General features: G+C 40.3%; 1 pseudogene; it reads right to left on the bottom strand.

Moving 5' to 3' along the window:
* Window positions 1-2659: 2659 nt before the first annotated feature.
* Window positions 2660-8089, bottom strand: part of LOC121925902 — a 9128-nt pseudogene continuing 3698 nt past the window's right edge.

The raw sequence follows: 8089 nt of genomic DNA, 5'->3' as shown, positions 1-8089 counted from the left end.
TTTTTCAATCTTTTATACCTTTATTCTTTAGATTGCCTGTTTATGTGTAACATATTCTTAAGCAGAGGTTCCTTGTAATAGTGTTTCATCTTTCATGATCTTTCCAAGAAGCTGATACAAAAGAGACAAATGAACCTATCATAAACTTATACCGTTGTTGTTGTTGCTGTCGTTGTTGTCATTGTTGTTGTTACCATCCTAATCCCACTTTTCCCCTAAGATTGGGACTCAAAGAGGCTCACAATTTAAAACAGCAATGCAATTAAAAGCATACAAAAAGTAAACATTAAATTAGAATTCAATTATTCAGAGCATTAAAACAATTCAAATCTCAATTTAAAATAATAAAATGCAATTTTAAAAGATTAAAAAGTTATTAAAAACAGTTCAGTTAACACAATACAGCACCCTCTAGCTTGTTCTTTAAAAACTTTATGTTTTAAAAGGTGGTCTGAATTAAAAGGTCTTAGCCTGCCAGTGGAAAGACAACAAGGAAGGGGCCACCTTTGCACACATTTGATTGTAAATAGGAAGCCTGTAATCTGTGTCGCTGGATATGCTACACCAACACATAAACAGAAAAAAAAAAGTTAAAATGATACAGACAGAATCATATTAAATTGAAATAGATAATCCATCCCTGCTTTTCAATGGGAATTAACCTTTTCAATGATCCACTCTTTTGATACTATTAAATTATTACCGGAATCCAAGCGTGGTCCACTCTTTTGATAAATATAGGCACAAATACAGTGTGCCCTTACTTATGCGAGGGATCCATTTCGGATACCTGCATAAGGCAAGTTCCATGTATGCTTGAACCCCATTGAAAATAATGGGGCTCATGCATGCGTTGCTACACAGTGCGCGTGCCATGGGCGCGCATGCCATTTCCTGTATGTTGTGCAGCTTTCAACATAAGCTGAAAGCCTCGTATGGCGCACCCGTGTATGACATAGGCACACTGTATGAATACTTGTTTCCTACACTGTGCTGTATTATAAGCAGACGACAATACCACAAATGACTTCTACAATATACAGTAGACAGACTGAACAAAAAGGTAGCACTTCGCATGAGACTTTTGCAACCACATGCTAGTTTTATTCTCCAATTTTTTGCAATCTTTCTGTTCAATCTGTGTACTATATACTGTGAAAGTCTTTCATGGTGTTGGCATGTGCTTATAATATAGCACTGTATAGACATTCATACTTATATTTTTGCTTATACAGTAATATAACATACAGTAATGTGGGATCCACATTTCAACAATTTCCACTTTTGGCAGTGTTCTGGTCCCTAGCATGTCAAATAAGTGGGCGAATACAGGTTGGTATTTTTTCCAAGCAATCTTGAAAGGGTGCCCTCTTCAGTAATACCCAGATGATTTGGTAAACAAGGCAAGATTTTTAATGGTGAATGCCTCAAAACATGTAAACTGTAAGCAGTCTGAAGGGAACACTGACAATCTGGTAAATGCATGCAATTATGGAGTCCCCAGAGTAAACGATGACAATGTTTGTTAGGTGAGTAACAACATTTACTGGTTTAACAGTACTGTACATGAGATATTTGCCAGATGTGTAAAGAACTGTCCACATTCCACCATAACTGCTGACATTAATTATAGTTTTAACATTTACTGTATCCTATAAAATGCCTGTGTATATTTACATGTAAAAGATTTCTTTGTTTGTAGAGCAACCGCTGGAAAAGATGATGATCTCGTTCTGGCTCTCCTGGGAGCTGGCAGTTGAGCTGCCAAGAGTGTGATGAGAAAGCATTGCAGAGATTGGGCTGCAGATGAACTGTAAGATCCAATTAGTAGTATTTATTATCATTAATATTTTTATTAGTGGGGATAACCGCAAGAGTAGCAGTACTGGCGGTGGTGAAAGGACTTTGTCCATCAAGACACGCATTGTACTGATGTGACTGGAATATAAAATAAATGGAAGATCTCACACACTACCCTACCTTCACTTGTTCTCTGGTATATGTTTCCTTCACTTTGCAGGATTCAGAGAAACAAAGAGTTTCAGTGGCAAAGCATTCAGGGCTGGCTTTCCACTAGGAAGAGCAAGGCAAACACCTCAGGTGACAGATGCTTTAGGGCAGCTGTGGCAACCTTGTGGCAGTAATTTGGGGGGTTGTATGCATGTAAAAATGCCCCATAAGAAAGGTGAGATATTAAATGAAAAAAATAAATGGCACTGTTCCAGTTCCAGGAAATTCCCCCTTCCCCAACACTCACACACAAACTGGGAGACTATAGATTTTAATGGGTTCAGGGAGGACTTGGGGACACAGAAATGGAGTTGGGTACTACATGAGCCACACTGCTCATCTCTGGGTTAGTGGTGACAAGACGGTTTATTGGAATGACTTCATAGTGGGTCTCAAGCAGTATGTTGTGTCCTCAGTGTTCCTGTTTTTTCTTTAAAATAGAAACCTGTTTTGAGAACTGGTTAACAACACACAGTCTTCAAGCATGGCTTTTCAATTGCTTTCAGTTCATCGTATTATTCTTCACTCTTCCTGAGTTCCTAAAAAAAGGAAGCACTTGCTTTCTTTTTCTGATCCAAAATGTACATGGAAGAAAACAACATTCTGCCTAATAACCATTTTCAAGGTTAGTTGTAAACATAGCACAACCTCATTTATTCAAATAGCCTGGGGAAAATATAAAAGAGATTCATAATCAGAAGTTTGTATAAGTCAGAGTGTTTATTATTTATGCATATGAGAAATGCTGGAAAAAATTACGTGAATTAAATTGCTAGCTGGGGAGGAATCAGCTGACACCATAACCCACTTAGTATCTTGCAAGATGTTTGATCCTACCCTCCAACATTTTGCAGATGCAAACCAGGACATGTGTGGCCAAGCAACATCGGAGTGTGATCATGTTGGCAAATGATATATTAGGAGAGGCTGCATCAGCTTGCTTTTTATCAAGCCTACTGGGAAGGGCAATATTCTACCTGATCCTCTCCTCTCCCCCTTGCTGAGTGCAAATTACTTTTGCACTTTGAAATAGGTTTGAAGCATTTGGAGGACAAAGGGGAAGAGGAGAGAAAAACTGGGATAATAAAGGATTAATTAAGGCTGTCCCTGTCAAATCAGGACAGATTAAATGTTTGGCTTTTTCAAGGGATGTTGAGTTCATTCTGTTTTTAAAAAATATTTATGGAGGTCTAAAATTCAGCTCATCAATTCATTGTTGTTATGTTCCTCCAAGTAATTTTTTATTTACAGCAACCCTAGGTTTTTCTTGGCAAATCTCTTCAGAGGGGGGTTGTCGTTGCCATCCTCTGAGGCTGATAGAGTGAGATTTCCCTAAGGTCACCCAATGGCTTTGTATGCTCAAGTGTGGAATCAGACCCTGATCTCCAGAATCATAAGCCAACATTTAGGAGCTTATCACACAAGGCACTTACTGCGCTGGAATTGTTGCCCAAATGCATCAGAAGCGTGGAGGTGGAATAGCCTGTCGTGGTTCTGAAGCATCATTGAGGTGTCCCGCTCTTCTCCTGTCGGAGAATCGTTCATGGAGCAGCTATTTTTTTAATAACAGAAGTTCCTGTAATTACAGAAATGGCTACTCCATGAACGATTTGTCAATGGGAGAAAAGTAGGACACGCTTCACTGACACTTTAGAATTGCAATCAGCTATCCCACCTCCACGCTTCTGAAGCGTTTGGGCAATGATTCCAGCGCAGTAAGTGCCTCATGTGATAAGCTCCTTAGACTTCTATACCACACTATGGGCTCATTCCCACTTACATTTAAACTGGTTGGCGATTTGCCTTCACTTTGTGTTATTGAATCAGTTCCAAAAGGTCTGTAGTTCCCACTATGAAAGTGGATCTTTTCATTACTCCCTGGTAATCACTTCTTTTTTTGGCATGATTGTGGTTCCCACTAGTTTGTGCCGCTTCAAATGCATGTCAGTCATCTATGTATCATCAGTGATGCATGAAAAGAGGGAGAAGGGGGAAGGGAGGGCTGGGAGTACCAGGCACCTCCCCCCCAAAATGGAAATGGAAAAAATACATATGGAGGATGTCCCCAAATCAAAGCCCAAATCACTGCTAGGAATGTCAATCCATACCTCTTGGTCATGCTCAAAATGGAGGACCTTCCAGAGCGATACACACACACACACACACACACACACGGGGAAGATGTCCCCAAAAATCACTCCTAACAATGTCGATGCAGAGCTTCTCTAAGTGATGCTCAGAATGAAGGACATTCAAGGAAGGACTTAACACATGGAGTTGGGGGGGGGGGAGAGATGGTGCCCTTCCAGCCTTGCAAGACTTGGAGGGCATAAGGGTTTGAGGTGATGCCCTCTCAGCCTCAAAGGACTTGGAGGACATAGGGGGGCTTCTGGTGGTGCCCCCATAGAAGACTCTCCCCTGGGGTGCATGGATCCATGAATATCATGGAGGACTCTCCCATCACCATGCTCTCACACTGAGAGAGTGTGACTCCAAAGCTACTCACTAGCTTATATGGCTGATCAGGGATGCAAACACTAGTCTCCAGAGTCTCAGTCCAACATTCAAACTGCTGCACCATACTGCCTTGGAAGGATCACTCCTTCTTTTTCAGCCCAGCAGCCTGGTCTCTACTTGAAAGTAAAGGCTGGAAAGCTGAAGAGGAAGAGAAGGGGGGAAGAATCGCTCTTTCTTTTCTCCCACCCCAGCAGCCCCACAGCAGCCCTAAGTGAGTCAAGCACACCATTTCCCTTTTGAGCAGCCTGGCTTGGGAATTATATATTTTTTAAAAATATAAAATGACAGAATATGTGATCCATTGGTTTTGCAGCTACTTGCCTCACTGAGCTGCAGTCGGCCTGATTGCCTGGTGCGCTGCCTGAGTAATTGCAAGTAATTGCAAATGCAATGGGCTGCATAGACTCTTTTTTATATATATAAAAAGAAAATATATGATTATGCGCAAAAGCACAAAGGCAGTGCTGGGGGGGGGGGGGTGGGTGGCTGATTTCCCAAAAACTGAGGCGGAATGGTAAACACCCCTCTGCCAACCTGCTCTACCATAGTCCCTTTTCTCCAGAATGATGCAATTAAGATCCCTCGTTCCCACTTACTGAACGTGCTTTGGAATAAATTCTTTTCAAAAGAACGGGCAAAGAACTAGTGTCAGGAAAGAGCGTTTGTGTGTGTGTTTGCCTCCCTTCATCATGACTGAAGCCAATCTCAGCAGGATGGAAACTGATTTCAAGTGGGAACGAGGCACATATAACCCGATCAGCAATTTGCTTTAAATCATAGTGGGAATGAGCCCTACGATTTCACCCTGGGGAATTACTGCAGGCCTGAGGCTGGAATCCTGTTGATACCTTGCAGACTTTTACCCTGTCATGAGGTACTTCTTGGAACAGTGTAGTCTAGTGGGTAGTGGAAGGACAGCAGAGAAACCATCATCATCACAAGAGAAGATTGCCCAGCCAATTTCTGTACAGCTCAGGAGCTGGCAGTATAGCTTTCTCTGTTGACAGAGATTAATTTTGCAGCACCCATGGCCATTTCATTCCTGCCACTATGCCACTACTTACACCTCCACTTACATGGACAGAGTTGGGCTGATCAACAGGATTGTAGCTTGAGGATGCAGTACTTGATAGGACTGAAAGCGCCTTTTCAGATGTGGCACTCCAATTATAGAATTCAGTCTTCAGATTGGCTCACTGGATTTGCTGTTTTAACATTTCCCCTCAGGCTTTTAATTTTAATTTAGGAAGACATTTGATTGCTTGTTTGATCTGTTATTAAGCCTTTAGTACTCTGCACTTCCCGTTCTTTTGACACAATTTACTGCGCATTACTTTTTTGGGTGCTTGCTTGTTCTACTTTCCTCTTGCTCCTGGTTTTTATTATTTTCTTAAATTATTTAATATTATTAATAATATAATTGATGTAAGCTGGAGGGCAGAGAAGATGCATGCCTGCGCTGCATTTCCTTTTATTCCCAATTCATCCATGGGTCTACTTTAGTTGGAACTGACAGGTTACTCTCTCTCAGCCTCAGTGGAAGGCAATGGCACCTCCCCCCTTTTCATATTTTTTAAAAATTATTTTTGACCAAATATGCGCATAATTTTTTTTCTTGAGGCAGATAGAGCAGGGCTAGCGGCTTGTGCACTTTCTCTTTCATCTGCTCGCTTCCAGCACAAGGGAAATGTTACAATGTTGCAAAGGGATAGACTTACAATTCAAATGTTACATTTTTTGCTCTTGTCAATTAACAAATGTACACACTTTTGCTACTGAAAGAGACAGCTTGCATGGGATTGAAAATGGGGACGGGGCAATCTGACCCAAATGACCACACATACACACAAACACACAAAAAAGAGGTTTTAAAAATTGACACTTTGGGGCATTTTGTGCATGGCTCTTTAAAAAAAGGAGGGGGGAGGACACTTCCGATGGCCTGCAAAACTCACCATGACGACCGCTTGATTGACAGCAGGCACCTTCACAGCAGGCACAATGATTGCATTTATTTAAAATGCCCTCTTTTTGTAGGGGCACTTGCTAACGGAGAGATTTGGGGAGCCCAGTTCCTTCCAGATCTTTGTGCCGTCTGATGGGGCCTTAGTGAATTACCATCAGTTACTTCCATTTCTTCTTTTTCTGAATGTTATTAAACTTCCTTGTTACTGAAATCTTCTGTATAAACTTACTTATATAAACTGAACTCTTAACTAATTTTTTTACACTACCACCAAATTTTAATCTTAAACACTATACTTTTGTGCCAACAGTTATTGAAATAAATCTGTTTTATTCTTCAACATTAACACATCCCTTTAAAAACATTTAAATAAAATAATATAGTAATTTAGAACTGTTAGGAACTATTAAGTAAAATATACCAGATCTGAGAGATATCTATAAGTACACTACAAATAGTACCAGTGTGGGAAGATAATTATTGATTACATGTTTGAAGGTGACAGATAGATACTTTAGTTAAATGCTAAGAAAATGCTTTTAAAGCTGTTTTCCAAGTTAAAATAAAAAAAGGTTAGTGTTATCCATGGTGATTTGCTGCCAAGACCATACAGTAGTGGGAGTGTATCATCCCCACGGCCTATTTATTTGATATTTTAATACCATAGTAAGAAAGAGAAGCCTTTTATACAGAGATAAAGGAGCTGGCCACACTCTTTTTAAAATGGTACTATCCTCTTTGGACAGTTCTTGTGGATAAACTTTTTGCAGGGCACTGTTTTGTCTATAGATGAAGCCAGTACCATCATCTCCCATTTCTCCAAGCTCTTGAAGCGAAGAAACACAAAGGTTGCGCTCTTCATTTCTTTGGCAACTTGGACTTCTTCTCATCTGCGTCGAGAGCGTCTCACAGGGGTTGATATTTCGATCCTTAACAGCCGAATCATTTACTTCACACTGTGTTTTTTCTTTGCACTTTCCACATAAAGAGCAGTGACAAACTATATTTAATTAAGAATGATCCCATGTTGTCATTTTCAGAGTTTAACTCCAAGATTTCATCTTTGTCTGTGTTGCTGTCCACTCTCCTCTCTTTTTACGTAACGCAGGCTTACACACTCTGTTCGCTTCTTTGACTTTTTCAACGGAAGAGTTCTCTTGTTCAGACTTCAAACAACATCTCCTGCATTTGGGGAATTCTCTTCATTACTTGGCTCCATATTCTTTTCAAAGGAGCTTCCTTGGAAACAGTTATCTTATTTTTATCTAAATTGAATTCCTTTGCCTCATCATTTTGAGTGATTTCTTTCCCTACACATTTCTCATCAGATTTTTTTAGATTTGTTGTAGCTTCATAGCATCAGCTAATGCATGACGTAATTCATCCTTTGGCTGTGCTCCTGCTAGATGGCACTTTCATAATACCAAGCACCTTTTCAGTGGATGAAACTGTTCAGGCACATCTGGCATACCCAATATTTCGCAAGCTTTTTTGCATCAGGAACTTGAAGTATGAGTTTTTGCAACGTGGAATGCACTGCTTCACCAGCATAACCATCTCAATCAAGGATAAACATTCTGCCAATGTCTTATTGAC

Source organism: Sceloporus undulatus, chromosome 3 (assembly GCF_019175285.1).
Source record: "Sceloporus undulatus isolate JIND9_A2432 ecotype Alabama chromosome 3, SceUnd_v1.1, whole genome shotgun sequence".
NCBI lineage: Eukaryota > Metazoa > Chordata > Lepidosauria > Squamata > Phrynosomatidae > Sceloporus > Sceloporus undulatus.
Note: the sequence above shows the minus strand (reverse complement) of the source record. Positions and strands in the feature narration are given on the sequence as shown.